The sequence below is a fragment of the Oryzias latipes genome, chromosome 1 (genome assembly GCF_053564925.1).
Source record: "Oryzias latipes strain Hd-rR chromosome 1, Olatipes_Hd-rR_3.1".
NCBI lineage: Eukaryota > Metazoa > Chordata > Actinopteri > Beloniformes > Adrianichthyidae > Oryzias > Oryzias latipes.
This window is the reverse complement of record NC_136237.1, coordinates 38,213,144-38,240,882: the sequence shown is the minus strand read 5'-3', so window position 1 is coordinate 38,240,882 and position 27,739 is coordinate 38,213,144. Positions and strand designations below refer to the sequence as shown.

Genomic DNA, 27,739 nt, shown 5'->3' with positions numbered 1-27,739 from the left:
TGCAGCACTGATAGCCTCCCCCCCCAACTCCTCCTTCCCCAGACACACAAGCTCATGCACTCACACAGGAGGCAAACACAAAAGCTAAACGGCTCCTTAGCTCATATCCCCAATCTGTCACAGCTGACTGATGGCTGAGATTGGACCACTAAGCCAAGCTAGCTGCTGTCATTACGGAAAGCCCACCTCAGGCAGTTTGTTTCCCAGCGACCGGCAAAGCCCACTCTGCACACTCCAGAGGTTCAGCCAGGTGTCAGGTGTCTTTAATAATGCACCGGACAGAGTGAAGGGCGAATGTATCTTAATAAAAAACCCCTGTGGGTGAGATGACCCACATGTGTGTGGTTCTGCTGTTGCTCATTACCCCAGATGTTGTGCGTTTGCTAATAGGAATTGTGTGTGGATGCCTATTGATGAAGCACTTCTCTTGATCTCTCCTATCTCTTCCCGTCTGTCTTGTGCTGATGATATGGATACAGTCAGTCAGTCACCTCCTCCTCCCTTCTGGTGATCTCTGCGTCTCCTCCTCCCTCCTCACCTTCTCCTCCCTTTCCCTCTGCCTCCCTCTGCCAGAGACACTCAGCACCAATAAAGGAGCAGATTTATTAATATAAGGCATTTGTGGCTGCTGCCTGGAGGGCTGTGTGTTTTGTGTGTTTGTGTGCGTGACTGAGCGCAGCTCTGCACTGGTGTATGTTTGAGTGTGGTTCACAGATTTAGGGAGGTGGGGGTTTTAAAGGAGGGTGGAGAGATTTATTTAAGTGAGCGGAAGAGAACTGAAGACCTGCAAGGGAGAGGAGAGGCATCTGCAGAGAAGAAAAAGAGAGAATAACGGGAAACGCAAAAAAAAAGGAGAGATTTATTACAGAGTGAAGATGAAGCATATTAAAAAGAAAGTCGGGGGCCTGGAACAGTAGTCGTTGGTGAGCATTGCACAGTGAAGGCTGTGAAATGCAAAACAGATGCTATTTTGCCTGCATTTAGGACAACTTAGAGACATGCTTTGAAAGAATCGCCACATATTTGAATGGTAATCACCCACGGACACATGGCTACACTTTATTCACTAGACAATTTTAGATCTTTGTAGAAAATTCCATCAATAGATCTGTTAAAGCCTAAGGGGATTGACAGCTACAGGTGCTGTAGGTTTTTTGAGTACGAAACAATCGTAGGGAGTATCGGCTGCGACTTCAGGGGCGCGCAGGTGTGTCTTGCAGGTCCCGTTGAGGCTCGTATGGCTACTTCAAGGGACGTAGTGACAATGGAACGCACCACTGTCGTGTGTATGGACGATGCTGTTGTATGGTGCCCTTACGCAACATTCTAGTCAGTACTAAAGTACGAGTACTTTGTCCTGACTGACTGCATGCAAATTCTGTGAGCACGGGGTGTGCAGGTCATGCATAAGTATCACATCATTTCCCTTTTTCAGGCTGCAAGCAAAGAGTGAACATTTATCAAGTGACGGAAGTAACGGAAAAAAGAAAACTCAGTACAACACATACGTCTCACCTACTTTAAAAATGCGTACCCATACATGAGTATGCTATGTATACCCATACATAACAGACTATGGCCTTAATATTTCCTGCAGGCCATCTGCGTGCCCTTTAAAATTACACTTACAATTATGTCGGACAAGACTTGGGCAAAAACTATTTTTATTGAAGTGATCATATATGCAGATGACATTTTATTTTAAGTTTTGAATTAACGGCACCTCTGTGGGTCTATTTCTTTATTAAGATTCTTATCTACTCCACATGTCAGAATGGTGTGTATGATTGTGTGGCCCAACAACGGACTGGCGACCTGTCCAGTATTTACCCTACCTTCACCCAGCAGTAGCTGGGATAGGCTCCAGCAACCATGTGACCCTGAAAAAGATTAGGGAAAATGTATGGATGCATGAAACATCTGCTATGCTAGACAAAATTAATTGACGTTTAGTCTGAATTGGGCATTAACTGTGCGTTCTGTTGGTTGAACAAACAGTTAGACATGGAGTTTCTGTTAAAGCTAATATATTGGTCTCAGGCTAGAAATTTTTGGACATTTAACCTTCAGTCATATAAACCGACCAAAGCCGACAATTAGATTGTTTTAGCAAACAATATCTACAACTTGGCATGTGGCTCAGGTGGTAGAGCAGGTTGTCTACTAACCATTGGGTTGGCGGTTCGATCCCTGCTCTTCTCAGCCAGCTGCTGTCTCCCGAGTGCGGGTGCGTCTGCAGTTTTCCTCTCCCCCAGGGGATGGGGCAAATGCAGATGCAGAGAACAATTTTCCTATTGTGAGATAAATAAAGTATAAATTATTATTATTATTATTAAAGCCATTTAAAGTGTCACTTTATCATTTCGATCCTAAGGTTGAACTCTTCATTATGTTAACAGCATTACAGCATTAAAGTAGTAGAAAATCAGGTAAAATACATGTTATTGTGTTATAAATCATGTTTGATTGATTCCTCTTATGCATGACAGACAATAGAAAAAAAGACAAAATTTTCAGAATCTTTGCTTGACTTAGAAAAGTCCCAAAAATACACGTGGAGGTATTTTATTGAATGGGTGGTGTTAGTATAAACACTTTCATTTGTGTTAATTAACTCACTGCAGCATGACAGCTCCTGACTATTTGGAGACAGAATAGTAATTAATTACAATAACTTGTAAAAATTCTGTCAAAGCTGGCAAACATTTTTTATACTTGTAAGATTTGTTGAGGAAGAACTTAGTTTGTTTTGAGACACCTCCAGAACTATCGTGAGAACATTTTTTTCTTTAACGTTTTACGTTTCTGGAGCATAAAAGCACAGGAACCCAACAGGAAATGAAAACCCTTTGTAAGGGTATTTGTATCGCTGTTGTAAAATTATGTTTGCAGTCTGCTGGCCGCATTGAAATAAGAACCAGCTTTTACACTTTGCCCTAGCAACCAAACACCTCTTATTTCCCACTTCCTTTAACACATTTCGGAGCCTCTGCTGGTGATAATTATTATATTTCAGATTGATAAGTTGAACTTGCCATGAGATTCATCTTAGGCTAAGACTGTCAATAACATTAGGGGCTGCAGCTTATGTATTTGTATAAATCATTAATTGTTGCCTAAATCTTCGTTTGATTTAGATCGTGCAGAAGGAAAATGTGTTGAGCACTATCTGCATTTTTAGTTTGTCTTAGAATGTAGGCCTTAAAAAAACATCTTGCAGATCTAATCACAATGTGTCCAGCCGATTTCCCTGCCTTTCACCTAAAAGTCACGATATTTTGTCCAAAATTTTACAGGTTTCCTTTTTTTGTGCTTCGTTTTACCAGAAAGCAATCGATTCCCCAGGTGGCTACCAAAAAACTGATTCGGTTCAGTGCTTTTTCTGTCTTTTTTGTTTTTTTTTGGTTTACCAGACAACTAATTCAATTTAAAAACATCATGTTTAAAGTCCCCCTATGACAATTGTTTACCCAATTACGATAAAACAAAATCCCACAACCCTAAATGTCTTAGACAGCCATATTCCATGTCTATCTGAGGCCTCTGTTTCCAAAATCTCCTCTGAATGGACGGGGCCATTGGTGCTGAGCCGAGCTAACTGGTTAGGGTTAAGCTGCATTCTCATGTTAAACTTCAGTTTTGGGAATAAAAAAATATTTTTTTGAGAACACAAACTAAAATAAAAGAAGGATCAGCTGATCAGGATGTTGATTGCTGTAGAACAAAGCTTCAGTTGTACTCATGTACAACTGAACTACAGATGAGGAACTACAGCTAAAATGTGTAACTTTGAGGGCCTACACTGTATGTCGTACTTACTGACTAACTTGAATTCCTCTTAACCTAAAGAAAAGTCATCTTTGTTTGTTGGACGGATGTAATTTTGACGGTAAAAATGTTTGTTTTTGCGTTAAATAAACCCCTTAATTGTTTTTCTTTGTCTGTTTTTTGTTTCACGGATTGTGCTTTTATACTGCCATCCCAAAATTTCTGTCCCAGCTCCTCTATTTTGCTGTGTGTCTTTGTGTATTGTGTGTGTGTGTAGGCTAATTCAGTTAGCAGCTGCTCAGGGAAACTTCAGCCTCGCTCCTCAAAAGCTCGTTAGTCAAGCTTTAATTGATGCTCCCTCTCCTTGCATATCACCATGACTCTAATTTATGCCCGTTGTCGCGGTTACCGTTGCCACGATTGTGGATGTCTCGGTGGAAGTAACAAGCGAGGGACTAAAGGGATGTGCATGAGCCTGTGGATGATGTTCGTGTGATGGATGATACCGTAGCTGCGTGTGTGTGTGTGGATGTGTGTGCGTGTCTGGATGTGTGTGAGAGAGACTGACAGTGATTTTGAGGAGCTGCACGCAGCGGTACGCACATGGGTACCGCTGCGTGCAGCTGGAGGCTTGTGGGCGGGTCTCTGGGGTTATCTGAGTGATGATTGGATGCTAGTGGATTGGCAGGTGCAGGCCTCAGAGGAAGGCTTCTGGTGTCACTGATAGATGGAGGCGTGAGGTTTGAGTGCACGAAGAAGCAGATGCAAGTGCACATGCAGGTTTGGAACAACACACTGAGGCAACAGTAACTTAAAACCTCCTTTTCATCTTTTTTTTTTCATTTTCATTCTTCCATTACTAAGAACTTGGACCGCCTCCACATCCCAGAAAAACAAATAATTTATTGGCCTCATAGGATTTTACTAAAAGTTAAAAAGCAGGTGATATTCCCCTAAAGTGCTTGTTTGGAACAAAAACATAGTACATAATAAACATTAAGAAAAGTAGTTTAATATGTTTTTTATGTTTTCAATTTAAACCACACCCTTTCGACCTAGCCGTGCTTCCCAATAAAACATGTATGCAAACACAAAATATTCTAATGAAGACAAAGTGTTGTGATATGGAGCCCAGATGGATGCCGAGATATTTGTCAAAATAAACACTTATTTTTCTTTTTCTTTTTACCACACCCATTTTGAAGACTACCCTTGCAGATTTCTCTGACAAGGGATGGATTCCATAAGAATATTTTTTTCTGCTAGAGTTCCAATTGTTCATAGCCTGCAAGTTGGGTTAATGCTATTGTTCATTGTTAACCTGCTCTGCTCCATTCTGATGCTTCCACTTGCAGACTAAAACATCCATTTACATCCATCCATCCATCCATCTTTGTTTTCCTTTGTTTTCCTCATCTGAGCTGACTCAAAACTGTACGGCTAGTTGTCCAGTATTGCTCGCTACTTTTTTGCACAAGTTGAGGTTGTGAGGGGCTGTAAGCTAGCGGGAGAGTGTGGTAACAAATGGATGATGGGGGAACAACGCAGGCGAATTTCTAATGAATGCCTGTCACTCTACAGAAACGACGTCCTAGAAAACGACACAGGTTTGGGTTTTTTTTGGGTTAAAAATGGCATAATCATAATTAAAAGACGGCTGGGAACGCTTTGTAATAGGTCAGAGGATCATCAGACTGGGTATGTAAGGGGTTAATAAAATACTAATAATGTGATGTAAAAAGGAAAGCTTCCTGTTATCCAGAACTATAGAAAGTATACATTTCTAAAGTGAAAGGCAAAACAAAAAGATGCTGGGGCGTTCTGTTTTGTTGAAGGATGGAGAGAGAAAGGGGAAAAGCTGGATAGAAGAGAAGGAGAAGTGTGAATTCATGACCCCAGACCAAGTAATTTCCTCCTCTCTCCATCCATTCACAGGAGATGTTACGTGCACACGCACACGTGCACACACTTTTTCTCAGCCACACGTGTCGGGGCTTGAGCTGAGCCGCTCTCAGATCCTGTGGAGGGACTCTAGGGATGTTTGGGTGGGGGGAGTGAGGGGGGGGCTGCTGTGTTCCTGTGTGTGTTTGCTCTCTGGCTCTTCCAAGATGCTTCATGTTAGGACAAACACAATACAAACGGCTCTCTCTGTGCTCCTGCTGTCCAGTTCTCCTACTTTTACTCTTTGCTTCCTCTCAAAGCATTTAGCTGCCTCCTCCTCTTCCTCTTTTTTTTTTTTTTGTTTACGCGCACAGACCTGTTCAATTAACCCTTGTGCTATCCTAGGCACGTTAACGTTGGGAGTGGGGTCATCTAGACCCCACAAGACAGTGCACTGGACCTTTATTCTTCAATGATTTGTGATCTTCACTGGTGTCCATGGATTACATAAAATCCTCTCCACCTTTAACCACCTTTGTCATGGTAGGGATAACAATGTAAGGGTGGGGTCATCTGGAACCCATAAGATAGCACAAGGGATAATATGATTGTAATCCCATCGATTACAGTCCAGAACTTTCCATACCTGAAGATGCTCACTAAATTACCTTCCGGTTGATGATCTCTGCTCTGATAAGTTAATTCTTCTCCATGAGTTCTGGTAAATCGCCTGTCCGTCCTGGGGGAGGATCTCTCCTTCATGTGGGCACCCCTGAGGTTTCTTCGTTTTTTCCGGAATCCGTTTTTTTCGGAGTTTTTCCTTACCGGCAGGGATGCCAGTACAGCTTAGTCAGTTTGTTAGTTCATTTTAGTATTTTCTTATTGAATTCTATGTATTCATGATCCTTTTGAGTTCATGTTTTACTTCGAAGCTCATTGAGACGATTGTTGTTGTGATTTTGGGCTATACAAATAAAATTGAATTGAATTGCTCTCAGTCAGAGGTGTCACTGTTCAACGGCAGATTAAAGCATAGAAATAAAGTTTAGCGTAAATTACAAAAGGGGTTTATTCAAATATACACCTACTGTGTCAAAAGATTCATGACCCCTGTTGTTAAAGTAAAATATGTCCAACACAAGAGGCTTTCAGCACTCACCTGTTTGCTCAGCTGTTGGACAGGACAAGTAAAAAAAAAACACAAAAAAGGTTGATTAACAACAGTTGAATCAAAATCACTTTGGAGTTAGATTGCTTTTTGGGTTTAAAGTCCCACTCTGATCATCTTTTGAGCTATTGTAAAAGCGTTCCCAATGGTCTTTTAATTATAACCATGCCATAGCTTCTGCAGTAGTTAATAGGAAATTAGCCAGAGTTGTGGGCAGGACCGTTGGCGCCCCCTCATCCTGCCATCCAGCTTTTTGCGCGCTCTCCTGCTAGCTTACAGCCCCTTACACCCCCAACCTAACATTAGCCTAACAAATGGCGAGCAATATTGAAGCTATCCAGCCCATTGGAGCATTTACATCGCTGCTAAAAGCTTTTGCAAACTAAATGTTTTTCGTCTGCTCCTGATTCATAATGATTTGAAAAAAGAAAAACTCTCTAATGTAATTTTGAGCTTTATTTTTCTTTATAAATGTCCTCCATCATTAGTCCATGTTAAAAAGACAAAAAATAACATCTTTGGGTCTTTAAATACTGTCTGCACCCACAATGCATCAGAACCTTTAGTTTGATGAATGCAAAAAAACAAGAAGACGGACTAAAAACCCAAAACCAATGTCAAATCCAGAAAAAATAAAATAATATTTTGTGTCAGGAAAACGCTAACTGGACAAAAGAACTCCTAATATCTAGTTAAAAGGACACAGAAACTGTTGATTTGATTAAAAGAAAAATTCTGATAATGTTGGCCATATTGACAGGAACATCATGGATTTGGTTTTAAAACTAAGTGAATTGTGTAAAATGAATAATTTTCAGAATCTTCTGCTCATATTCATCTGGGCCTTTCTATAATTAGTTGATTTGTGTGACTGGTTTCCTGAAGGCTCATACGTGGAGGCACTTATGTCTGCACACGCCACCGCAGATGTTTGCTCTGCTTCACCCACAGCAGAGAAACACACACGGAAAGACCATCTCCTTCCATTCGACACGCCTGTAGGTGTAGGTGTGGATGGAGGCCTGGGGGCGATGTTGGCGCTCACCTCCACCAACAGGATGCTCATTCAAAAGGGGAAGTTGCTGGTTGTCCGAGTCTGAAGGAGACGGTGAAGCGTGTGAGGCTGCAGCCCAAACTGTGCTAATATTAACTGCATCTGCTGGATTGGCCCAGCTGGCCTCGTGGTGTGTGTGTTGGTACGTGCAGGCACATGCTTGCGGCGTGCATGTGACTGTAAACATGTGTCTTCGGTGGGGGTGGGGGGTGGAGCTGATGAGGGGAGTCCTTTCTATGGTGTGTCTGTGGACCAGGAGGAGTGAGGATGGGGAGATGCAGTCAGAGGGCTGCATACTAAACAGGCTGTCATCCCGCCAGTACCACACACACACACACACACACACACTTCTGATGATGCATACACAAACTCGCACAAGCAGTGTACACAAATCAAGAGGAGCCCATGCATCCTCCTCATGCCAGCGGCGCAAACTTTGGTTGCCTAGCCCGGCTGCGGGTTGCTGTGGTAACCGTTTGCCCACATCCCTGTGCAACCCAAATCATCAGTGACTTTGTTGCTAGTGTAGGTTTATGTGTGTGCAGCCTGACCCCCTCCAAACGTGTCAGGAAGTGAAGTGTGATTAAAAACATGGGATGAAGATGAAGAGCATCAAGATGACGGTTCCTTTGAGGCTTAGCGATCACTGTGTTTGCTGGAAACAGGGTTGCCACGTCAGGTGACGCACACTTGCAGGTAAATGGGATGGACAACGCAGATGTGAACCTGCTGTCGTCCCCCCTAAATTGCCCCATCTGCTTCTCCAGGTTACCCACACTCTTCCTCACGCTGCCATTCACCGTTAATGCCACTCACGGCTCTGAAATGAGCCACTCATGAGGCGGTGGTTTGTCACAGTCCCTTCCTCACCGGGCTATCCCGGCCTCCCCTCCTCTTCACTCCTCTGCGAGCTGGCAACAGGAAGGTGTTGGCGAGCCGGGGAGGCAAAAGCGAAACACCGAAAACAAGCAGAGGGGGCTGCAGGACAGGGGGGGAAGGGGGGCAGGTCGGAGCGGTTCGAGGATTAGGTTGAGAATTTTGACTCGGTCTTTCTCGGGAGGGAAGAGAAGGTGGCTGAGAGAAAGAGTAGATCGACTCCAAGGAGCAATTTGCCTCAAATGGCTCTGACAAAGCTAATCCGCTCTTAAAGCAGCCTAATCCAACAGACTTGTACCTGATACTGAGAGAAAGAGAGACAGGAGGAGCTGAGAGAAAGATGCAAAAAAAACGAGAGAAACGGGGGAGAAAGAGGAAGGCTTGAATGCTGCAAATTAGATCAACTTTGCCAACTTTACACTTCTGCTGCAAGAGTAGAACGGATTTAAATGGAATTAAAATAAAGGGAAAACATTTCATTTGTGTTGATTTGTCTGTGGATTTTCCAGAGGTTTTGTTGAAACTAAAACTTCTGGTACTGATTTGGGTTTTTGTTGAATTATAACTGGAAGTCATTCTATAGACGATCAATCACAGAAAGTCCTTCACCTTTATGAGACAAAAACTTCTAGTTCAATCCTCTTAAGTTTAGGTTCACCTTTGTCCATATGTGATGCAGAAAATCAGCAGTATCCATGTAGAAAATGTCCATATACACTCACTGGCCAACTGCTCGCAAATTTCTTATCAGCCAATCAAATGGCAGCACTTGAATGCATTTGATCATGTAGAAATGGTCAAGACGATCTGCCCCAGTTCAAACCGATCATCCGATTGAGGAAGAGAGGGGATTGTAAATGCGGCATGGTTGTTGGTCCTGGTCTGAGTATTTCAGAAACTACTGATTTACTGGGATTTTCACCCACAACCATCTCTAGGGTTTACAGAGAATGATCAGAAAAAAAGAAAATATCCAATGAGCGGCAGTTCTGCGGGGAATAATGCTTTGTTGATGCCAGAGGTCAGAGGAGAATGGCCAGAGTGGTTCCAGCTTATAGGAAGGCAACGGGAACTCAAATAACCACTGGTTCCAACCGAGGTCTACAGAAGAGCATCTCTGAACTGTGTGTTCAGACACATCCTACCTGGAGACAGATGGACTACAGCAGCAGAAGACCGGGTTCAGCTAAGAACAGGAGACTGGGGTTATAATTCACACAGACTCATCAAAACTGGACAATAGAAGATTGGAAAAACTTTGTCAACATGAAAGCATGGATCCATCCTGCCTTGCGTCAACGGTTCAGGCTGGTGGTGGTGGTGTCATGGTGTGGGGGAGATTTTTGTTGGCACACTTTTGGCCCTTTATTACCAATCAAGCATTGTTACAACGCCACAGCCTACCTGAGTATGGTTGCTGACCACGTCCATCCCTGTATGACCACAGTCTTCCATCTTCTTCCAGCAGGATAAGGTGTCAGGTCATGAAGCTAGAGTCATCCTCAGACTGGTTTCTTGAACATGACAATGAGTTCACTGGACTTAAATGGCCTCCACTGTCACCAGATCTTAACCCAACAGAGAACCTTTGGGATGTTGTGGAACAGGAGATCATCATGGATGTGCAGCTGACAAATCTGCAGCAACTGTGTGATGTCAACATGGCCCAAACTCTCTGAGTACCTTGTTGAATCTATGGCACTAGGACAGTTCTGAAAGCAAAAGGGGGTCCAACCCCGTACCAGCAAGGGGTACCTAATAAAGGGGTCGGTTTGTGTCTATGTCAGGATTAAACCTGCCTCACCTGTGCTGCAGCAAATAAACACTGTCAGACTGAGCAGACCAGTGTGAACATCAAAGAGTGCTCCACGTTGAGTAGCTGCTCATTTGATGCTTTATGGTCTGTAATTTTGAGCCTGATATCATGTTAATTGAACATATAATGCCTGAGTGGAAGGCTGTAGCTTTATGATCAAGAGATTTAAGAGGAAATATGTTTCCCACACATTCAATTAGCCCAAATGAAAGATAGGCTAACATAAAAAGACATTACAAAGGAAATATGTGATCTGTTTTTGCTATGACGTGTAGGCCGCAAAAAAAGATGAAACAGCTCTGCAGTGGAATTTATCACTCATAAGCAAAATAACCTCTTCTTAAATCCTCCTGCAGCTAAACTAATATTTAATACTAGTTTTTTGTACAAAATCTGCAAAAGGTAGGATTCATTTTCTAATTGTTAGAACCGTATGTTATATCATTGAACCAAATTGTGGGAAAAGTGAATCTTTGCATCTTTGCTGCGTATATGTTCGCGTGTTGTGCCAAATTTAAGAAGGATTTATTATTTATTGTCTTATGACATTACAGCATAACTTCTGAAGGCTTTCTCTTTATTATTCACGTTTATGCAAATAAAAAAAAGGACTTTTCTTTGTTAGTTTAAGGTCAGAGTATTTCTTCCCCCCTCAGTTAGTTGTTTTTGTCTTAACAAGCAAATTGGTCCACCTCCCTGGTACGCCCCCCACTCCCCACCCCCAAATAAAAAAAGATAAACAAACAAGCCCAGGGTTTACTTGGGCTTGCAAGTAAACTCTGGTGCGTTTCAGTTACAAAGTGAATTCCTATCCAGGACCAAAGAGTGGAGTTGAACCACACAGAGTTGTTGAAATGACAACAACAACAACATCCACAGCACTAGTTTAACTCTCGGCTCTTTGGCTTATATTTTTAGTTGTCAGAACTAGAGGTTTTTAGTTTTGGTTTTTCTTTCAGAGCAAACCTTAAAGTAAAAAAGCAAAGCAAACCAAAAAGGTGGAGGAATTGTTGGCATTTGCCACCTTAAAGGACTGAATGTATGGTAGTAAAGGTTTCTCCAAACTTGGATAAAAGATTTTTACATGTTCCCATTCATACCACAAAATTATGGATTTTTTGAACCATTTAACAACAGAGACGTTAAATGGAACAGAAAAAAGCGGCTTCTCGTGTCGTCTTTGCACCGTTATTCAATTTGCTGAAGTGTTTTTGTGATGGGGCAAAGCTGCTTTTCTCTTGTTTCAGAAACCGCTGGAATCACTGGAATTGCATAAACGGCTGAAAAGTTACAGCAGTTAAAAGAATATAAACACTGGAGCTAAAGCTACGGTGTTAGAGGGTTAAAAGGAAACTCGCAAAGAAAAGCAAATTCTGATTTTAACTCAAATCAATTCAATTCTGTAATTTCATTTATTCTCATTTTCAAAAAGTACAGTAGAAATCCATGTTTTTAGGTTCTTTTGTAGACTTTTTGGCTGGTTTTCCGTCAAAAATGTGACAACTATGGACTTGAAAACTAGGAGAACTTGCCCATGTGTCCATTATGATCTGATGTGACATATCTTTAAGGGGTCAAGGAAAAAAAAAAAGAAGAGAGAAAGAACGGACACTATTTGTGCCGAGGAGTGGCTGAGAGGCACGTCTCTCTGGTGCAGCTGTGTCCACCCTGACAGAGGCGGTTGAAATGAAAACAAATATTTTTGCAGGAGGGGGATGTACAGATGGTTTCAAGAAAAAAAAAAGGTGGACCGAGTCACATGACTGATGAACTGAAATAGACGATGGGGAGAGAAAAACTCATGGATTTTATGATTTGTCAAGGCAGGTCAAATTATTCACACAAGATAAACAACTAAATTCAATGTAAAGAGTCAGGAAGGAGGATTATTTTAGAAAGAAGAGAAAGATTTGGTTTCCAGTTTGAGTCCTCTCACCTAATCGTTGAGTTTCGATTGGCGTTTCAGGATCTTTTTTACCATCAGATTATAGATTCTATACTTTTCCATTGTCTATCGGCACCTTTCCTCATCATTTTTGCGACTCGTACTCCTTGTTGCGTGTTTTAACTCTTGCCTGTTGTTTTGCTGTTTTCTGAAGAAAAATAAAGCTAAATAAACTTGAACCCCAAGAAGGTGATTGATGGTTGCACAGAGGTGCCCCCCCCTCCCCCCAGCTCCATTCCCACACTCGCTGCCACTTCCTTTCCATTGCCTTCCATCTCCACAAACACAACTTCAGTTAATAAAATTTGATTAATTATTTGAGCCTGCAGGGTGCAGCTTTGCCCATGTAGCTCATTTTTATTTACTGGAGCGCTCTTTACAGGATGGGCAGTAAATTCGGAGGCTTCTGATAATAAAGAAATCATGCTCAGTTAGTTTAAGTAATCATGTGCAACGTAAATAAAAGTTTATGTTACGGCTGTCTTCGCCGGCATCAGTCTTTCCATCTGCTGGGATGTCATTGTTAGTGAAGGTGATGGACAAGAGCGCCACCTACAGCTTTATTTGCAGCTTTTAGGCAAACAGGAGACCACAATGGGGTGTGCTGTTGGCATCGGGAGATGCAACATTTTGGTGTTTACCTTCTTAAAACAAATATTCAGAATAAAAGAATCTGGTAAAACTTCAATGTTTCTGGGTTTTTTTTTTTGCGTTTTTTTGTTTGTTTTCACCTTAATGCATAAGAGCTGAGAAACAAACTCAAATCCTTCTCACTGGTTTATTTCCAGGCTTTGAGGCGTCCTCATTGCTGAAGCTGCACGATGACGGTGCAGTAAAAGACCCAATGTTAAGTATACCGGGCTATGGCAGCCTGCTGGAGGCTACGTATCTGCTCAATCCAGCGTTACCGTCACAAACGATTAGTTAGTGCTGGTAACTAGTTGGTGAAGGCGAATTACAAGACCGATTCTGTGGAACACGTGGTTGTAATGCAGCGATGGAGCACACGTCGGATAAATGTGCCGTTTTACATCAGCAAACTGAAAACATGTTTCTAGTAAAAAGCAGAAACAGATAGATGTAAGGAACTTATAAACTTTGCTCAGTGTTGCTCTCATTGTGTTGACCTCCTTCTCATTAGCTTCCTCTGGTTGGTTAGTTTGCAGCAGCCGTATCCCAGATCATTGGATTACGGGTTCAAGGTTTGTCTTTGTTGGAAGGAAGTCATTCTTTTCCACTCTCGCCTCATGATTGGTCAGTCTGTGGATTGTAGCTCTTTACCTGAGGAATTTCTTGAATAAAAAAAACCTTTTCTGTCTTTATTAAGAAAAGGTATTTTTTATCTTGTGAATTCCCCAAAGGGCAGATTGTCATGTTTCTAGCCTTAACTAACCTTGCGATCTTAATTTTTTGGGTCTTAAATTTCTGTTTTAGTTACCTGTTTTTATTAAGCTCTTGTTTTCCTCCACTTGTTTTGTGAAGAAGCTGCCTAATTTGGAATGCCGATTAGAAATGAACCACCCATGTCTAATACCTTAGTCAAATTCACCCGTGCGCGGGTTAACGCATACGGGTGCTGTGTGTGTTTGGGTTTTCCGGACCCGTGGAGGGTCATAGAGAGAAGCGGCCGCATCTTGAAGTCTTGCAGTTTTCTTGAGGCTTGTACAACCACCTCAAGGGACTTCATGAAAAAAGAAGGATTATTGTCGCACGGCTTCATCCTTACGGGTGATGTAACACGAATTTGACTTACACACCACACTCTCGTATTTATTGGTGACGTGTGCACTCTGACCCCTGATGACTGCACGTTGCATGCACAGGTTTTGTGCAGCTCACATGTAAGTGCAAGGATTGCACATTTGTCACTTGAACTGCACTTACAAACTCCTTGCACAGTGCGCAGGACCTGCGTCTCACCTACTTCACCCCTTCTTTCCATGGCGTGTTGTTCATGTGTTCGCTACGACCTGTCGCTCGCAGGATGCCCATAGAAAAATGTTCATTGACATCATTGAGCGATCTTAAAATGTGTTAGTTCTTTACTGAAAAAGAACAGATTTAGGAAGGAAAAAATTCTAACCATCCAACACAGGATGGTTTGGATGCAAAGTGAGAGACTCGATGCTAAAAAGGCTATGGTTAAAGCCAGAAATGGACTTGGAAAAAGTGAAGAGGGGATTGCATGAAGAGAATGCGGGGAGAACAGAGGAAGGTGAAAAAGATCATTAGCTGTAGAAACCTTTAAGCAAAAAAAAAGAACATCTGAAAACCTGGTCAAAGGCTTTTTCTGCAGGTGTGTGTATCTTTATCCATCCACTGGTTGGTGTGCGACTTTGAGGCCCGATTCCATCTATCAGCCAATATGACAACCACAGTGCAGAGAGGCAACGTCATCAGGCACAGCGCAGGACCCCTAGCAGGGGTCCTATTGTCCTGTCGGCCATGATAAGTAACGTAGGGAGAAAGATGGAAGTGGTCTGCGGCAGGAAAACTGTGACGCTGACAGCTTGAGGTTTGATAAATGTGCAGCTGGATGCATAAACAGTCCTTACTTTTTTCAACAATCAAGAACAAAACGTCCATTAATGAACCATCAGATTGTGCCACGAATGGATGTGACTACCCCTTCACAAGTATATTTTCTTTTTTTAAAGTAATACTTAAAGCACTCCCTAACATATGTGTGCGCACGAATGAGTTGTGTATTTGTTTAACATCTCCTCTCCTGTTATTATTCTGTTCTATCACTGTTTCCCCAAGCTTCCCAGCATTCACTCCAACTGAACAAATAAATACAGACAACCTAACCGGGAATGATGTTAATGGTTTGCTCATTCCTGGGCATGCTGACACACACACACACACACACATTTTTCTTGTTAGTGGTGAGGCCGCTTCAGAGACAAAGATAATTCACATAATTGAGTGAGTGACGTTTTGATGGTCTGTCCCACAGGCCGTGTGTTGTTCCCACTGATGTGTATTGTAAATGCTGCATACTCATATGGCTGTACTACTACCTTAGAAGGCCCAAAGTGCTTTGCAGTCACAGTCCTGTTCACCTACACACACATTCACACTCTGATGGCGGCTCCTCTGCCTAATACTGGTGCCAACCTGTAGGGTTGAGTGTTTTGCCCAAGGACACGTCCACACATTGGGTTTACATGAGGTTGATGGTTCTACCTCTACACCTAACCCGCCCGTGCATGAGAAGTGAACTGAGTGTGTGACATCACCCATAGAAAATGGCTTACTTTCAGCTCCAACTTAAGTCAATTCAGTCGCCTTTTTTTGAAACACGTACCGTGTTTGAGCCAGACAACATCAGTGAGCAGTGATTGGTTCGAGTCAACATTTCTATGACATTTCTATGACTTCATTCATTGGTTTATGGATACCTGACTTGGTTGGTCTTGTAGGTTTGATTCCTTGTCAACACTTCCTCACCTCCATGAGGTTTTCGCACATCCGGCATGTTTATATCTGTACATGTCACTTTGCACATAAATACGGACATTTTTATATTTGCATATTTTATATTTTGCATATTTGCACATTTTTTTGTACATTTTGACATGTTTTGTATTATACTTTGTTAGATTTAGTTTTTTGCACTGTAAAGTGGACAATGACAGTAAATGCATATCTCATCTTCAGAGTAACTTCACCAAAATGTCTCTGAGGAATGTTGCTTTACAAATCTCCAATTCCTTAACTATTTTAGTTTGATTTAAATTAATATTTAAAATTTTCTCACGAAGCATATGCAGCCTTGAGTGGATGCCGGCATACGTTACTAGGTGTAGGTCTGCAAGGTGGTGCATTCAGTCCAACTGTTATATTCAAAGCGGTAAGAAGCGGTCAACCATTGAGATTCACCTTCACCACAAAGTGTTTCCTGACCTTCTTCCTTTCTCCTTATCGCCCCCCGCCCTCTCCTTCCAGCTCCCTTATTGTAGTTTTTGCACAAGAAGGCAGAAAATCTGCTTACCCCACACACACACTGGAATGTTTGCAAGTCTTAGACTTCATTCAAACTGCTTGTGAAAGCACAGCTTTACCTGCACCATCAACACTAAATGTGTGTGTGTGGGGGGAAGTTAAGTGCATGTGTGTACCGATCTGTGTGTGTGTGCGTACAATAAACAATGTGTGTGGCTCTGCCTCACGGTAAGGTTTCGGCTTACTTGAGGATCTTTAAGTGAGAGCGGTAAAAAGTGATGATTAACATCTTTTCCGATTGGTTTTCCTTCTTTATTCCTGCAACAGTAAACATGTGACATAAGATCACTGGAGCGTTGCTGAGTCGTCCATATGAAGAAAATATAGTAAAGAAGTGATGGAGGATCATCTGGTGTTTCTATTTGACAAGTGCTACCACAGAGACACAAGAACTTCAAACTTTTTTACTGTAAGACTTATTGTGTAACTTAAAGAAAGCCACTCCCCCTGACAGGCAAAAAAGGTTTCAACAAAATAAAGGTGCAGTGATTTGATTACCAGTTTGTTCATGACAGTTTTTAAATGTTAGTCACGAACACTATCACATTTAAAGTCACAATTTAATCAGCTTTTGCTGTTTTGAAAGCTTTCCCAGTGGTCTTTTCATTTATCAAATAACTAAAATACCTCTGTCGTTTTCTAGTACATAGTTTCTGCAGTTTCCCCTTCCCCTCCCCCCCATGTGGAAAGCTCTCTGTTTACATGCTGTGTCGCTAGCTTACAGCCCCTCACGTCCCCAAGACTAACATTAGCGGTACCACAAAATGGCGATCAATATTGGATCTATCCGACATATAGTTTTGAGCCAGATACCAACTGAGACGAGGAAAACAAAGACTATTTATCTGCAAGTGCATGAGAATGGAGCGGAGCAGGGAGCTTAGAGCCCGCCCAGCATATTTTCTATATCACAAATACAGCATTTTTGCGTCTGCTTCTTATTCACAACAATTTGAATAAAGAAATACTTGGATGTGCAGTTTGGAGCTTAATTTTCGGATTATTTGTCCTCTATTATCACAAACACGTCACAAGAACATGTTTAAAAAAAAAAAATTCATCGAAGAGCGTCTTTTAAATTAAGACCTGGACAAGTAAAAATCTATCCATCCGTCTTCCAAACTTTTTTTTTTATCCTGCTGGATTTTATGTCAGGGACACAGGGATGCTGGAGCCTATCCTAGCTACTACTACTACAAGGGAGCAAACATGTTTTTCTAATTGTCATGCAGAAACAAAGCTATTTTCAGAATATCCCTTTTTTGGAAAGAGTGACACGGATGGTTTAGTTTGAATATTTTAACATGCAACCATGCAATAGCAATCAAAATTTAATGTCGACTCTGAAGTATTTGCCATGTTTTTCTTCGAGCTTCACGACTCATTCCATCAACTAATTGCTGAAAATAAAAATGAATAAAAAATGTTCTCTCCAACTCTAAAACTTCTGTTCTGTCGGGAACAATTTGCATTTAAAAACTTGGCCACTTTGACCACATCTGGGAGGAGAAGTTCTCTTTTCCACCCTAAAGCTGTTGATTTGAACGTTTTTTCACCAAGAAATTCTCTGCATTCAGAATATCACACACACGTCAGACCCCTTATCTAGAAAGTTGCTTGTTTTTGAGCTTCATTTGTTTTTCGACGTACTTTGAGACACAATATGTCGCTCCTGGCAACCTTCCTATCAAAATAACATATAAAACCAACAGAAGTTGCTTTTGCGCCAAGATTGCATTTGCTTAATGTTCAGACCAAATCTTTTTATATTCCTCAAACTCCGGGCCTCCAAATCTTGCTTTTTTTCCAGTGACAGAATAGCAGTGAGCTGCAAACTCACAGCAGATAGAAAAAAGTCATGACAAACAAACAAACAACAACAGCAGAACTGAATGCCAAGTTACCTAAAATAACCTGAAAGTGTTGAGCAGCAAATCCCGCAGTGCTGGATGCTGTATTTTGTCATTGGGAGCAGCAGGAATCATGCCTGTCAGCACTTGGTAGACGGCGTGCAACCCGGACAGCGCCCGCGGTGACCCACAGACTTACCAATAATTCACCTGGTTGGAGGAGAAGTTTGTTTCGCTTGTTTCTGTCCTTTTCTGTGAAAATAATAAGCGCAGGATCTTTTGTTTTGATTGAAAATGCGTGTTTCAACTCAGCAGTGTTTTGTTTGCGTCCTGCTTCTTTGAATATCTCCTGCTTTGAAAACTGCTGTTATGAGAGCAGCATAATCACCTGGTTGATCCACACTCGGATCGCAAAACACCAATTATGATCCGACTGTGACTCTGTCATCTTCTCTCCTCGTACATTTGTGTGTATCGGAGCAGGACCGGTTAGGGAGGACTTTTTTTTGAGGAAAACTGAAACTCCAGCAATAAATCCCACTTCAATTCAATCAGTGTGCTGGTTCAAATGTGCAAAATCTCAGATTGAAGAAATGTGGTTACTTTTCTTTTCAATTTATCAATAAAGAAGTCCAGGTTATTCTGAATCCATTAGCGCTGCAATCAGTTTATTCAGTTAAAGCGCGGATTTGCCGAATAATCCACAGAGGCGTATTCCAAAATCTGAGATTTGCTTACAGGAGCCCTTTCTGCCAGGACCTGGATTAGACTAAAGATTGTGCTGACAGTTGGATTCACAAAACTATTTCTGTATGTTAAAGGTTAAATATATAGATATATATATGTGTGTTTGTCTGGTATGAGAGAAAACACACACTCTGATACAAATGAGCTACCATCAGTCTCCAGCAAGACTTTTGACAGCAGAAGTCCTCGCTGACTCCTTGGTTTTGCCTCGCTCGCTAGGGCATTCAGGTCTTTTTAAAGCCCGTTTTCAAACTCACCTCATGACAGAAATATAGTCTACCTTCAATGAGTGCATCTCAATGTCATCCTTTAGCCCCTGAAATAGAAACGGTCCATCAGAAACTGACCACCTGACGCAACATCACGGATGAATGGACGCACTGCCAGCAGAACACCTAATGTGAATTCACATTATTGAACTCTTAATTTGTGGTAGACTGCAGGGGCCACGACGCACATATCTGCAATCTGTACAGTTTTTCCTTTTAAAGATCCAGTCTGAATGGGAAAATGGTGTTTTTGGTGTTTTTAACATGTTTTCTTGATAATGGAGGGCATATAGCTTAAAATAGCATTTTTGAGTATTTTTGGATTCAAATCATTGGGAATTGCTGTTACATTAAAAATACGCTGGCAGGACCACAAGCTCTCTGCTCCGCTCCAAGTGAATAATGACACAGGTTTTTTATTTTGGCTAAAACTGACGTACCCATTTTTTGGGAGTTTAAATCGCAACTGTGTGTGCAGACTTATTCTGAGGTGTGACCCCTATGTAACTTTTCTTTTTTAATAAATGGCTAGAGATCACTGTAAAAGCGGGCCTGGTGGAATTGGTCCAAGGTGACAAACATGATGAAGAATTAAATAGATTTAGTCATTTCAAGGGATATAATGGGTTTAGTTGAATTGTTAGCATGTTCTTTATGCTCTGGTTATCTGAATAATCGTTCATATGTTGCGCTAATTTACTACATTCCTCCGATGTTTTTGGAAGGTAAATGAGCATCAATATGTTACAGCAGGGACATTTTGACATTCCTTATCTATTCCGTAATTATTTGCCTTTTTAAAATAAAATGTCCGTGCTTCTTCCCGTGATTTGTTAAATACTTTTCTCCCAAAAGTGCGATTTATATGTGATTTTCTTCTTCTTCTTTATTATGCATTTCTTGGCTGCTACAACTTAAACTCTAGAATAGGGCTGCATGAAATGAGGAAAACTTGCGATATTAATGGTCAATATTGCGATGACGATATAACTTGCAAAACATGAACAAATATCAAAACTACCAAAAATATCATATCCATTTCACTGCAACAGTTTAACTTAAATAGGAGTCAACATAACATAAATTACACTCCAAATGACCCTCGTCTATAGGAGGCGAACATCTAACTTTGGAGGGCTCCAATTGATTGGTCAACAACGTGAAGGTGTCCATCTGATTGGTCAAATACCTGAATGGATTTATTTGATTCGTTAAATACTTCAAGCTGCCTTAAGATTTTTTTAGCACATTAAAGGGAACCATTTATTGCAATTTTTGCCGTCTTTTGCGATATAGGTATTGCACAGCTTGATATCGTAATAATGATAAATTAGCGATTGATTGTGCAGGCCTACTCTTGAGGGACTTATACATTGAAAAATATGGTAATCATCATAAGAAGACCACTGGGAACACTTTTAAAATAGCTCAAAATATGATTAACGTGGGTCTTTATAGATGTTTGGCAGTACTCAAAAGACAAAAAAAAGACAAAGCTGTATATATTCACAAAATCAAGACCTATAACCTTGAAACCCCTGATAGGAGAGTTTATAATTGTGACTCTATCGTATCAAACCTGCAAACCCTTACGTCCTGGCAGACCCACTGATTGCTGGTGCTGGATGAAAATAACTATATCATTCTAGGGCGTGTGTCCGACAGTTATTCCAAACTCACTGCTCACCGGACCGATGGTTTGCTGCGAGCACATCTATTTGTTTTCCTACTCCATTTCACCCTGACATGGATGGCAAACTGCAGTTTATGACATTGTGCTTCCAAAAGGCGGGCTAAGGTACGCCTCCCCTGCTCTTGTAGAAAGCAATCTCCCAGGTTGAGGTCATAAATCAAGGTTGGGGATGGAGGGAATCACGTCTTTGAGTTTGACTCCTCCCCCGAGCTCATGGCCGTCCGTCTCAAGGATCTCGTCTTTGCTGCTCTGGATGTCATCACAGTGTCAGCCTTCTTTGTTCTGGACATGACCTATGTGTCTCGATGTGTCCTCTTAAGGTTTCCGTTTCTCCCCGTCATATAGTGAGATTAGACCACAGAGTGCCCCCCCTTCTGAAAATGAATTATGATTTAGGAAGCTAATTAGCGGTAACAGGTTGAATCCTCAGAAGGAAGGAAAGTCTCTCTGATTCCCCTCTCAGGTGTGACTGAGGTGAGATCTGTGGTTTTGCTGATGAAGAAAGACTCCCTGATGTGACCTGCATGCTTCAGTTGTCCTCTTGGTTCGTGCAACATCTGCATCATGCAGTCTGGTGAGTTTAGAGATGCTTTGTGTGGCTGTTTAACAGTGGTCCCTCGCTAGAACACGGTTCACCTTTGGTGGTCTCACTGTTTTGCTTTTGGGTTTGTTTGGTGCAATTTTGCACTGTTGTTCTTGATTTTTGTTTCTTAAAGTGCATTCTGTCCAATGTCAGCCTATACAGTACTGTCTCCTATACAGTACAGAATGCGTTCAGTTTGCCAAATTTACATGAAACTTTAATCGCTAGCAGATCTTTGGTTTTATTCTATAAAACTGGACTGATTTTTCCACAAAAGTTTAAACTTTAAAAGTTTAAACAAGAGAAAAAACTTTGAAATGGTTCATTTTTGTCTGATAAAAGGTTTTAAAGTGTGTAATGGCACTGCCTTAAAACATCTTTAATCATTATTAAGAATAAAGATGACTACTGCGGATTTCATCTATGGCGAGTCATTTCTCGAACACATCTACCGCGATAAAAGAGGGACCACTGCAGAAGAGACCAACAAAAATGTCACAGCAGACCCTTTAATTACAGCATGAAGTCTCTAAAAAGAACCAAACCCTCCAGTCCAGCTCCATGTGCATCGTTTCAGTGGACACCATCATCTGCTCAACATCAAAGCAGAGAGTGCTTAGCATAATAAACTGTTTGATCACAGACCAGCATACATTACGTTTTCATCACTCCCACTCTGATATTTACCCAATTCCATTCAGACTTGCATCTAAAAACAAGCTGGCTAGCAAATGAGGTTTGTGTCTCTAATCAGATCTTTCGGTGCGCTCTATGATTTGCAAGTGTTCAGATAGGATTAGAGTGTCTAGACATCAACAACCCGTCTCTGTGCCTTGCAGTTAGGTCCCCTTTGTCAACATGCCATCGTGCTTGCATGCCTACTTCCGTGCGTTCAGCGGAGAAAGCGTGAGCTTCATCCAGCACTTGCTGGTTCAGTGTGGATTTCAACCCTTAAGTGTGTTAAAACTAGCAGACAGCATGAAGAAGCAAACTCTTAAATGACCAGCAACAGATACTGGATATAAAAGCAGTGTATTCATCACACTGACCCTCAGATGCCAAGGTTCAGCAATCTTTCAGTAGCATTGCTGCTGAAGTAATTCCACCCACTCTGTAATGTCTGCAAATGCTGTTTGCTTCACAGTACTTTTCACTGCCGATTTTCCAAATTAATGCACCTGGTATTTGTACAGGCATGTTTCAATTTAAAATGTGATTATTTTTGATTCAGTATTGGTTTATTTGTCACATGTATTTATGTACCTGTTGGTAGAGCCTTTATCACTACTGCTCCTACGGACAAATAGTCTGCGAGCGAAAATGGGCAAACCTGTATAGGCATGCAAACAGTTTGCACGAAATGTCAAAGTCGTAGACCGCTCGGTGAGCCTGTCGAGCGAAAATTCTCTTGCACATGCTAAAGGAGTCCATTAGTGCTGTTTCTTGCACGGTCCGCCTCTAACAGTCAGACTGTTGGAGATGAGGAAATCATACAGTGTAGATTGTGTGGGTGTCCTACAGGCATTTAATGGCCAGTAAGGAGCCAGTATGTGCACCTTACTAACGGCTGGAGCGCTGCGAAAGGGGCACTATACGACAGCACAACCCGTAAGTCATAAGTGCGTGTAACTGACACGATTCTTACAACAACTTTACGATACACTTACCACACGCACAACAACGGTACGTTCCATTTACTTGACACCCCTAAGGTGGCCATACAAGCTTTATCAGAACTACAAGACACACCCTTTGAAATACAACCCCTCCTGTTGACGCCCTTTTACCGGCCTGGACAACCCAAAAACCTGCACCACCCATACGGGTCAGCCCCTCAGACAGGTAGTCACAACGCATTAGAGGCTAGATCTTACATCATTCAAACTGGTGTCTACAATAAAATGTCCAGAAATTAGCTTTTTTGCCTCAGTCAGAATTGTATGAATAATAAACCATTATCTGAAATTGATTGGGGAATTTCAGAGAAAATTTTAGTTTAATAAAGTTAAACCCACTGTTGATTTTCTACATAAAAATGATACAAACAGAACATTGTTAGAATATTATACCACTATGGTCACATGTCGGGAATATCTAAATGGCCTATAACATGGAAAAACTGTTTCTGAGCTTTTAAGTGTTTTATTATGTTCATTCCTCACAAAAAGTAAACCTACGCTCTGAGCACCAATCCCTTCCAATCCCCTAAGAGTGGGTCCTCACATTGTGACATCACAAAGTAAAGAACAGCCCCTTCCAGGAACAGTCTGCACTGCCAGCCCCGCCCCCAGGCTAACACACTTTCTCCACTGAGCTAGCGGTGATAAGCAAAAACGCTTTCTTCTTATATGCACAAAATGCACATCCATCTTTGCAAAAGTTTGGATGTTGTGTTTTTTATGTGGGTGGCCGGCTCTGGGTTGACTTCATTAAATAGGCGGCACCCATACGGAGCAAAAGGCAGTGCCTCAGAGATCGAGTTGTCCTACTTCCAGGGAAAATAAACCTACTGTATCTCAATCCAAATGGTATTTTGCAATATCAATATAATGGATTTATTTAAATTTGAAACAATTTTATATCATTGCATAGGTCGAGTTGCTTAACCAGACAGAGCGATCTGGTTGGATCGTAGGAATATAAATGGATTTATTGATTAATCGTTACACCGAGTTTACAGAAACTGGATAGAAGAAAGCGGGAAGACAATGACATCCCCTATTACACAAAAGCACCATTATATCTGGAATGAATGTTCAGCTGCAGCAGAAGCACTCAGCTTGAAGGATGCTTGTGTACGGTTTGTCTGGTTTAGTACATTGTAAGCTCTCCTGTCTTACTATTGTCAAGAAGTCTTAGGAGCTCCTCTTATCCAAATGCTACACCACTGAGCTGATTAGGGTGGAAGTGTGTGTGTCTGTGTGTGTATGTGTGTGACAGATTTTAAATCACGTTTGTTTGCAAAGAGCGTAATTTCTTCAACAACTGAAAGACCTGTGCTTCACGGGGACCGTGTGTGTCTAAGTGTGCGTCTTTTGAGGTTTCTGAAAAGCAGCCTTCTCCCTCTCATGTGGCTTCTCTGGTATGTTTGGTATTTCACAAAGCCTTAGATCCTCCTCTCCTCAGCGACGGGGGGAGGTGTGTGTGTGTGAGTGTGTGCGGCAAACATGCTGGCTAACACACAACACAGACACTCGTGCATGTGAAGTGTCATTTCTCTGCCGTGCGCAGGAGGGGGTGGGGGATGTAAGGGAGTGTGCATGACACCGTTAATAACGCACACACATGCAGCTCCTCTTCTTGTTAGCATGCACGCTAGGCCTTCTTGGTTGGCTGGCTGGAGGAGCGGCATGTTGTGTGTTTGTATGCACATATGCTGCGTGTGTGCGCGTGTGTCTAAGGAGACCAGGATGTAATTAGACACAATGGCAGCGGCTAATGGAACAGCTGCCTCTTTGTAAACGCCGCTCGCCGTGCGGATGCTCAGGCGCTCGTACAGTTTTGTTGACCTGCTCTCCGGGCGCCTGAACACCTCCTCTCTGTTTCCTCCTGCTTTTGCCACTTCTTCCCCTCTTTCCTTGCCCTCTTCTTCTTCTTTTTCTCCTCCGGCTGTCTTTCTTTGTGTCTGCTCTGCTCCTTTGTGTGGGACTATGTCTCTATCTCTCACTTTTTCTTTCCCTCTCGGTTTTTTTTCTTTCTTTTTTTTTTTTTTGGCCATCAGACCATTTTTCCAGCAGTGAGACCCCTCCCCCCCCCTCGTCTCTGTCCATTCCGGCTTCCTCCCCCTTCCTCCTCCTCTTGCGGCAGTGCTCCTATCAGAGAAATGATAACACTACGTCACTCCGTAATGTGGCAGAGGAGGGATGCATGCAGCAGCGGCAGCAGAGGCGGCGGCGGCAGCAGCCACACACAGCTGTCTACTGTCTCCATCACTGCTGTAGCAAAGGCCCAATCTGTCTCCTTTTCCATCTGTCACACCCTCCATCTTTTCCTGTTTCCCTCCTGCTACACCCTCTTCCTGCCTTTCACTCAAGACCTTGATGTGTGTCACACAGTCCCAGCCGCCTCCTTTGCCATCATTTCGTTGTAGTGACCTTGCCCATCGCGCTCCTACGTCTTCCTGTCGTCCGGTGTGCTGGTAGATCTCTGTTTGACCCCATCGTGGGCGGGTTTCCTCGTAGCTCCGCCTCAGCGTGAGAGGAAGGACGTGGGGGTTATTCGCCTACATGCAGCGAGCGTCCTGCACGTCGTATTTTCGCCGACTCTTCATCCATCTCTGCCAATAATACCGTACGGCTCATCCGTCCAGGACATGCATGCAGAGAAGCGGCTTGAATTAAGTCGGGGTTGGGTCGTGACGCTTGGAAGTGGACGGACATTTAATACCAGTGTGCAGTGTCACCATGGTCCAGCACGGCACAAACAGTTCCAGCTGAAATTGCATAAACTGTCCTCCCTCCTGGACATCAGCGCTCATTTGTGTCTCTCTGTGACCGTCTCATGATCCCTCCCCCATATTTTTTAAGGATCTACATGCTGTTCTGGGCATATTCATTTCCTCGTTTTTATGACACTGTTCTTGTAAAAACATCGAGCTGTGCCTGGATTAGGATACTTAAATAACAGGGGCCAACTATAATCATATCCTGGCAGCATTTTGCAAAGATGGAAAAACGACACCCTGATGGACATTCTCGTTTTCACCCCTTTTCCGGCACGAGCTCTGTTTTCCATCAGGGAGTGGATGACAACACACCACTTTTGCTATTGTGATCGAGTTAATGTCCAAATCTATTTCAGAGGAAGGACGCAAATTGTTTGTGCTTTGATTTCTATAGTAGTTTTCAGGTGATGTTTTAGGATTTGGCCAATGCTCCAAGGTTTGATCAGATCCGATTCTAAATGAGATGCATTATGGGTAGGCTACATGGTGAATGTTAAAACATAGTGATGTACAAAAAGCGCAGGTACTTACCCTTTAAAGACCAACTCCAACCATCTATTGGTGTATTGGAAAAGCGTTCCCAGTAATTATGATTAAGCCGTTTTTAGTCAAAATCAAACAACCTGTGTTGTTTTCAAGGACATAGTTTCTGCAGAGCGGCAGTAGTTTATTAGAAATGTGGAGCAACTCCACCTCCTTCCCGTCCCAAATTTGAGCCAGATTCCAGCTCAGATGAGGAAAACAAATACATAAATGTGTCTTTTTGTCTACAAAGCTGGGGGCTTGTGACTCATGGATTGTAGTTTGTATGTAACCACAAAGTTTTTTAAGCAGCACTGCTCCTGATTCAAAATAATTTGAATTAAAAAAAACCCTCAGTAATGCTATTTTAGCTTAAGTTTCTTTAAATATGTCCTCCATCTTTTGAAAATGTCAAAAGAACATGTTTTGCTCCGATTGTCTGACTCAGGCGTGCAAACTTATTGCTTGAACAGCACTAACAGGCTCCCTCTGTAGGATTGGTGGGATTTAAAAAAAAACAGCGTCACCCTTACTTTACCTTGAGTGTTAGGAATGACCTGTCGCTCTCTGTGTCCGTAGAAGAATTGATTTTCATTTTACCGGCTCACTCAGTAGTCTGCACCCTTGATATTTTTCTAGACCACCTGCGCTCCTTGTAAAGGTTTGCCTATTTTTCGCCCGCAGACCTCCGGTATCCACCCGTGAGGGCATTTGGGAATAGTTCTGTGCTCTTCGACCTTAACTGTCCAGTGAAAAGTCACATTTCACTGGACAGTTAATACTTTAATTTCCCTCCCAAAAGTGATGTAAACAGTTATGGTTCCATTAAACTTGAAAACTTTGGTGTTAACCCTGATCTGTGTCTTATATAATAAGCATAAAGTTGCAAACAAACATTATTTTTGTAGAGAATAAAGTGCGTCTTTGTGTAGCATAAACCTCAGTTCTTGAAGTAACTGTTTGAAGTCAACAAACCACCACATCGGTGAGTGTCGTGTGTGCGGTGGTGGTTTTTCCACAGAGACGCAGTGACATGCAAAGGTCATGTGAAACACTCCTCGCCACACCTACAGCAGCTGTTCTGATGTGAACAGATACCTGGGGGGTCACATGCC

The 27,739-nt window shown here is 42.2% G+C and overlaps 1 protein-coding gene across 1 annotated transcript in view; it reads left to right on the top strand.

Moving 5' to 3' along the window:
- Positions 1 to 27,739, top strand: part of maml3 (mastermind-like transcriptional coactivator 3) — a 138,775-nt gene that overhangs the window by 72,699 nt on the left and 38,337 nt on the right. The window lies entirely within an intron of this gene.